The sequence below is a fragment of the Gobio gobio genome (genome assembly GCF_949357685.1).
Source record: "Gobio gobio genome assembly, chromosome: 3".
In the NCBI taxonomy this organism is placed as follows: domain Eukaryota; kingdom Metazoa; phylum Chordata; class Actinopteri; order Cypriniformes; family Gobionidae; genus Gobio; species Gobio gobio.
Genome location: NC_137099.1, coordinates 27,725,319 through 27,733,360, shown reverse-complemented (window position 1 = coordinate 27,733,360; position 8,042 = coordinate 27,725,319).

Below are 8,042 nucleotides of genomic sequence, written 5' to 3'. Positions count from 1 at the left end.
GACAGACAGCAGCAGGTAGGCTATATTAGGCTGCTGTCACTTTAAAGGAACACTCCACTTTTTTGGGACTTTAGCTTATTCACTGTATCCCCCAGAGTTAGACATGTTAGACAGAGTTAGTTATGTATGTTAAGTCCATACATACCATTCTCATCTCCGTACATCCCATAACTCTGTCTGACGCACCCAACCTTAGCCTAGCTTAGCACAAAGACTGGAGGTATATGGCTCCAGCTAGCCTACTGCTCAATAAGTGACAAAATAACACCAACATTTAACCATTTACATGTTGTGATGTGTAGAGTCACAGCGTGTACAAATAACAAGGTTACAAAAGACACAGCCATATTATAAACGTATACACACTGGGGACTATATTCTCAGAAGGCGCAGCACTGCTCTACTTCTGCGGAGTGTTCCCTTTTGAGAGTACTCTCGTATTGCGTTTTGCTAAACGCTATGGGGGAATTTCCTTTCCTCGAGATTTTGAAGCAAATTTTTATCCTAAAAATACCATGTAAAATGCAGTGTAGCTGCACAGCTCTCAGCAGGAAGCAGCTGCGTGCTGATTGGCTGTGCCGCTGCTACTGCAGGAACCTATGGCGAGACCGCTGGGCGGGACGGACCAATCAGGTCCCTCTAATATTCCCACCACAAGGGGCAGCAGAATTTGCATAGCCAAGGGTATAAAAGACCCTGTCTCGCCAGGTTTGTCAGATTATTTCTTCTTCAGCGACTCACCTCGCTGAGCTCTGGATTGATTGAAGCCCGCCGTCGAAACGCTACCAGCGGAACTCCCTGCAGCCCTGAGGACGCCGGATTCCAACCTGGTCTCCGCCTTCAGCCGCCTGCTGTTCCAGCTGCGCCATCCGGCGTTAAAATATCCTTTATACTGTGTATGTGTGTGTGTGCGTTGCTGGCAACGCTACTTCTAAGAGCTTACTAGCTCTCCACCTCTCTTCTCTCGCGTCCGCCGCATGTGTAATGCGCCGCGGACAGAGAACGTTATGTTTCCGCCGCCCTAAATAGAGCCGCGGACATACGGATAAGTGCCGCGGACAGAAGATGTGCACTCCTGCACACGAGTGAACTCAAGCCTAAGCTCTCCTCACTCTTCCTCCTTTCTACTCTTCTTCTTCTCTCGCTCCCGCCGCTCTGATAATGGTGGAAACGCGGCTATAATGTCCGAGAACCATACTCAGGCCAGCCAGAATGGGGCTAGTCCTGGCAAACCCTCTCTAGAACTCCTAGGAGCAGAGCGATTGGGGGAAAACCTTGGCCACATCTGCACCATGGCAATCTAACCCTAGCAGGACTGTATGCGTGAGGGTGAACCAGAGCAGACAGTGGGTAATTTCTTGAGATGCAAACAGGTCCACTTCCACCTGGCTGCACTCCCTCCAGATTAACTTCACGACCTTGGGGTGGAGTCTCTATTTCCCTGGGCCTTAGCCCCTGCTAAAGTTCTGCATGGGCCTCAAATCTAGGCCATGCCCTAGCCTGGCCCTTGTCTGACAGCTTATCAGAATTCACAGCCAGAGTTTGACTGTTTTTTTTTTTTACCTCCCCATTACACAGCTATACTATACTACACTACTATAACACACTATACTACTGTTGCAGCCATTAAAATACTTCAGTTTTGTTTTTAATGGAAAAGTAGTTATATTTCTTTTTGTTTCTTTATTTTAATTTGGAAAAATGTTTGGGGCATTTTTTGTTTGTTAAATTGAAGTTTTTGTTTTTTAAAGAGATGAAGTGGCTAGCCGCGACAGTGCCCCCCTACAATAAAATCCATAGATATAAAAAACTAAAAAGCATATAACAAATGTTAGTTTAAACATTTATTATTATCACCACAGTAAAATGGCGTTTTTTGACAAGCTGAGGCTGCTCGCAATGGCACTTGCAAAAGAAATAGACTATACATTCTAAAAAAAAAAAAAAATCCAGTTTGTCTTACCTTACACCTAGGCTAAGCATCAAAAATCAAGTCTTCACCACAGAACATGATCATTCTTATTTCCAAGAGTTTCCAACAGTTAGACTAATGAAAAAGAGTCCACTCCCAAATGAAAAATGAGACAGCCTCCTAACATGGCTACATCCAGAAGAAAAAGCACTGCATCCACAGTGGATGATTTTAATCCACTTCTTCTATGGGCCTTTTTACATCTGGTCACTTCAGGCATTTTCATTGATCAGATATCAATCAGATTGTGAAAAGACCAGGTGTAAATGCCCTCCGAAACACTTTCGAGATGGATTTAAATCCGATCACTCAAACCACATCAGGAGGTGGTCTGAATTTTTTTTTATAAATAATAAACGTGTGAGAGAGTGTTATATAGGCTATATGGCATGTTATAGCCAGCACTATGCAACCCGCATCGCCATAGATGAGTAGCTGTATCTCTTCAGCAAGCCTTTTGGGCACAAACTGCCCAAAAAAAAATACACAAAAATTCAATGCTCAAAACACAATCATCTTTATTATAAGTAATGAGACTAAATGATCTTGCCGGTTCTTATGCCGTTCTCTTTCATATTTAGGTCTTTGATCTTGAAATTAGCTAATGATAAATACAATTCAGCTCATCTGTTGCTTTTGTTGTTGTGAATGTCTAAAATATGAAAAGAAGGACAAGCCTAAAACAAGCACTATGCCTGGCCCTCGTGTGAGCTATGACATTTGCACAAAAAGAAAAGAAAATTGTCCTGAAGCCCGGCAATAGGGGTATAAATAAATCGGGCCTGGTTGGGCTCGGACTGAAATGCAGGGCTCTACCCCCTGCCTCGACAGGATGTCTGCCTGTCTGAATTAGATGTCCAGTGATGTAAACTGCTCTCATTGAGAGCCCTGAGCCCACAGGAGGATCTGGTGTGCCAGTTTGTAAAGTGGGTGCAACCACAGACCCCTTGATGTTTATGTAGGAAACCTCCAATGTGTTGTCTGCCTGGCCAAGCACATGATGGCACCTGAGATCGGGGAGGAATTGTTTCAGAGCTAAAAAAAAAGACAAACATTATTTCCAGGCAATTTATGTGCAATGAGACATTGTGAACCCTCAACAGACCTTGTTTTAAATGACCCTCTGGGATCGCTCCCCAGGGAATGCACTCATAAGCACTCATGTCATAAGCGTTCAGCGACAACAAGACACTCCAAAATGGGACCCTGGAAGAACCAAGGTTTCTTCCACATCACCTAGGTACGAAAACACATGCACATTAACCTTGATCATGCAAATCAGGTTGCCCCTCGGGGAAACCCCTTGGTTTTGAGCCACCACTGCAAAAGTCTCATGAACAACAGGCCACGTTGGACACAGCTGCCATCAGACCTAGCAGTCTCTGAAACTGTTTCACAGTGATGAACTAGCCTAGCTTGATCATGCCCATGGCTGAAAGGATCAATTCTATACAACCAGGAGACAGATGTGTCTGCATCATCGTCGAGTCCTATACCACATCCAAATAGTGGTCCTTTGTAGTGGAGAAAGTTTTCTTGTTATTCAACCTTAACCCCAGAGGACAACATCTCGATGCCAAACTACCATTTGCTCCGATTGAGCCAGAATCAATATTTAAAAAAATAAAATAAAAATTTAATTAGGATATATACAATTATATTGACACGACAGTGGATTTCAGAATCACCTTTCAGTGGTAACATACACTGTAAAAAATATTCAGGTCTCCAATTGAACATTTTCTAGTGACCGATCACATCTAAATTTTTCAGCTGGCCAAATTGAATTTCTGTGAATTTATGCAAATTAATTAACAGAAATTCAATTTGGCCAACTAAAAAAATTAGATGTGATCAGTCACTAGAAAATTTTCAATTGGAGACCTGATTTTTTTTTTTACCTTGTAGAGTTTCTTCATTCAGATTCAAGCAGATATGTAGCTTTTTTTGTGGTAATGGCTTTAGAACAGCAGCGAAAATTAAAAGTATATAAAAAAGTGACTGGAATGAAACATATCCTTTTATTGAAACTGGTGTGCCAAACAACATTTCAAAACATTTCATCGGGTACTTTTTATGTCCTATAAATGTGTTGTATTTATGTCCGTATGATAATCCGCACAGCTTTCAGTAGGGGGACTGTTGAAGTTATTAACAAAGAAACATGGATGAATGAGAAAGTAAAGAGCAGGATGTGATATTAAAAACTGAATCCGCCACTGACAAGATGCATTCTATGCACGCACTTTGAGTGGAACATGGACAAGCACAGTAGCCTTTGCCTTCAGTTGCACGCCTAAACGATCAAATGCACAGAAATATGTCAAAATGTCCGTCTCGATGAGTATTCAAGTAAACAGACGACGTAAGCGCTGTGTGTAAGCACTGTGTGTTGTTTTTCACTCACCCACTCTTGCGCACACACACAAAGAACTCTGAAGAGGATTAATGTTCCTTACGGTAAAAGCCCTGCAGCATTCCATATTGCAACTAATAAGTTTGTTGCATATTTGTTTATTTTTAGTTGTCTATATGGACCTAATAAAAAGTTACTATTGAAACGTTATAAAAAAATAAAAAATTTTTTTGGAAAAATGCATTAACCAATAATTACAAAATGGCTCCCAAAAAAGGTTCCCAAACCTGGCTCTATGGCCTTCTTCTCCAAAAAAGCTTCGACTTTTTAATGGTAAACACTCACAATGAGCACAGTCAACCCCCTTGTGAGCTGACTGTGCATGCTCCACTCCCAAACAAACTACACCCATGATGTAGCGTGGGCAGGGAGGAACACACAATACAATTTTTTTGCTCACCATTTTTTTTACTAATGATATAGAGGCCCTACAGGACAAACAAACAATAAATAAGACTGGCACAGCTGAAGGCACAGAAGCTGACATTGTTTGGTCTGGGTGCACTTTATAGAGCATCCTGGTCGTGACATCACATGCTACGAGCTGACATCCCACTATTGATTTCACACATGCTTCAAGACGTAATTACACAGAGGCGTTCCCATACACTCAAAAAAAAAAAAAGGTTCTATATGGCACCAAAAATGGTTCTTGGCTCGTAATCATAGGGGAACCTTTTTTTAGTGCTATATAGCACCAATTTTGGTGCTTCAGTGGTTCTTCAGCGGTTCTTCAGAGGTGCTATATAGCACCTTTGTCAAAGAACCGGTGAATAACCTCCTGAAGAACCACTGAAGCACCAAAATTGGTGCTATATAGCACTAAAAAAGGTTCCCCTATGATTACGAGAGTGTAGTGTCTGTCAGATGCAACGTTATGTTCCTTCGAAAGGGAATCAGCATTACAGTTCTTCTCTTGGCCCCTTGGGTTCAGAGCAGTCCCTGAGGGGCCACTTTAGGGCGTATCCTTGGGTTCAGAGCAGTCCCTGAGGGGCCACTTTAGGGCGTATCCTTGGGTTCAGAGCAGTCCCTGAGGGGCCACTTTAGGGCATATCCTTGGGTTTAGAGCAGTCCCTGAGGGGCCACTTTAGGGCGTATCCTTGGGTTCAGAGCAGTGCCTGAGGGGCCACTTTAGGGCGTATCCTTGGGTTCAGAGCAGTCCCTGAGGGGCCACTTTAGGGCGTATCCTTGGGTTCAGAGCAGTCCCTGAGGGGCCACTTTAGGGCATATCCTTGGGTTTAGAGCAGTCCCTGAGGGGCCACTTTAGGGCGTATCCTTGGGTTCAGAGCAGTGCCTGAGGGGCCACTTTTGGGCGTATCCTTGGTTTCAGAGCAGTCCCTGAGGGGCCACTTTAGGACGTATCCTTGGGTTCTGAGCAGTGCCTGAGGGGCCACTTTTGGGCGTATCCTTGGTTTCAGAGCAGTCCCTGAGGGGCCACTTTAGGACGTATTTCCATATGTTGGCTGTAACTGTCAGAATGTTCACAGGGCTGACACCTGTAGTTATTTTTCATGTGCAAAATAAAACCTGTAGCTGTAGTTTGCTTTTTTTTGCCTAATATTTTTTTTTTTCAGATAAATACTTCAACCAAGTTTAGTGTTTTGTTCTTTCCATTTTTCTCAAATATTTTCCTCATATGTTGATGGTTTAATCAAACTTGTAGGGTCATTAAAAACAAATATCCCCTCTGCACATCACTTTTGGCCACTACTATAGCTCTATGCTTAATCTGACTACAATTTTAAATTATTAAAAAATTCATAGTGAGATTATTATTGTCATGAGCGCAGCAGGCTCCCACTCACCTCCACACTCAATCGCTTACTCGCTCACTCTCCCCGAAATACTGATGATCAGCACCTGGACACAGTCAAGATCACGCTATAAAACACTGGCCGTTTCTCAATACCAAGTACACGAACTTCTGACTTGCGTCCTTGGTAGTTCAGACTTGCAAGTTCGACTCGGGAGAACAAACTCCAGAGGACGGGAGGAATCGTCAGCAATCGTCAATTGTGAACGTCATCAGTTGCTGCCCAAGTACTGTTACAATTCAAAGTTCACATCTAGCCATGTCCAGTTCAAATGCCCGGATGTGTCCTTGATCCGCCCCTTTTATCGAGGATGCATCGAGAGGAGACTTGTGGACTTCAGACAGACCGGTATCCCAGAATGCATCTCGCACCAACCAGCAAAAGTCAATAGCGGATGAGAAACCCCTTGTTATGTCCCCTTGTGACGTCACGTAAAACGCAGTTACGTTGAAAAGGTCACGCTAGATGCAGAAGGAAGTACCGAGTCAGTAGGCTTGTTTGAGATGAGCAAAATCTGCCGGTGATCAGCGCGAGATGCATGCCGGTTAGAAATGTGTCCGAGGGCGGTCCGCCTTGCTCTGATGCCATGCCAACGTATGTCAAAAAACTCTCGCGAGCGAAAGGCGGATGTGTCGGATTCTGCAGTCGAGCGCAGTTGCTCTCCACCGACTGCGCTGAGCAAAAGCATGATGGGAAACGACTTGCTGACGACACAGCTTAATGCTTATTGGTTTAAACAACCGTGATGTATGGTTCTTTTTAAAAATGTTTGATTTTAAAACTCTGATATCATGTTTTTATGTGTGAATATTCCCAAACTCTCTAACAAAGGCGATCTCTCTGTGGGTTATGTGATTGTTGTTATATTTATAATATATATATATATATATATATATATATACAAACATGTATCTAGGCCTATTACATCCAGTTTAACAGCAACAAAGCGCACGAGTGTGAATCCCGCGATATCCGCCTTTGATCTCGCTTGTTTTGGATTAAAAAGTGGGATGTATTTTGAAGAGTGGACCCTTACACAGAGATGTATGTGGGTGTTCATTGGATTCGTCCGATCTGATCTGAACATTGACCGTAAAAAAACGATCTGATCTGAACGACAGGAGATGAAAGATGAGTACCGCTAATATTATGCTAATGTTTACATGGCCGGTCCTTTAGCATTTCATTTAACCCTTTCCTCTCTGGTGTATTTATTGCAAAAACAAGTTCAGAACATGAATCTTGAGTGTTTTAGCTTTCAAATAATGCATAGTTTGTGATAGTTGATTGAATATTTTGTATAAAATAAAAGTAAATAAAATTACTTGCATTTTAGGCTTATTTTAAGCAGAAATTATGTATTCTGGATGTGTTGCATGTGACAAAACAATGCCGCACCCCGTTGATTCAAGATTCAAGATTCAAGAGTTTTATTTGTCACATACACAGTTATATACACAATATACAACTGGCAGTGAAATGTAAACAGGTCCGCTCCATGGACAGTGCAAATAACAGTTACAAGAAATTAAAATAGAAATAGAATAAAATTAGAATAAAAAGTATTAACATAAGTAGAATTATAAATAAATCAAGTAAAAGATAAAAATAGGAAATAAGATAAATAAAAATATAAAAAATATGTGGATATGATAAGTGAGATAAACTGTAGACTTAAAAATAAGTGGTTAACATAAAATATATATATATGTATATATAAAGAAGTATAATGTGCTAGGTTTATTACAGGTTGTTACGCAGTAACAATAGGAAAGTAAAGTGCAGTGCAATTGCAGTATGTGGATGTTAATGTTAAAAAACCGTATGTTTATGCGTGTGC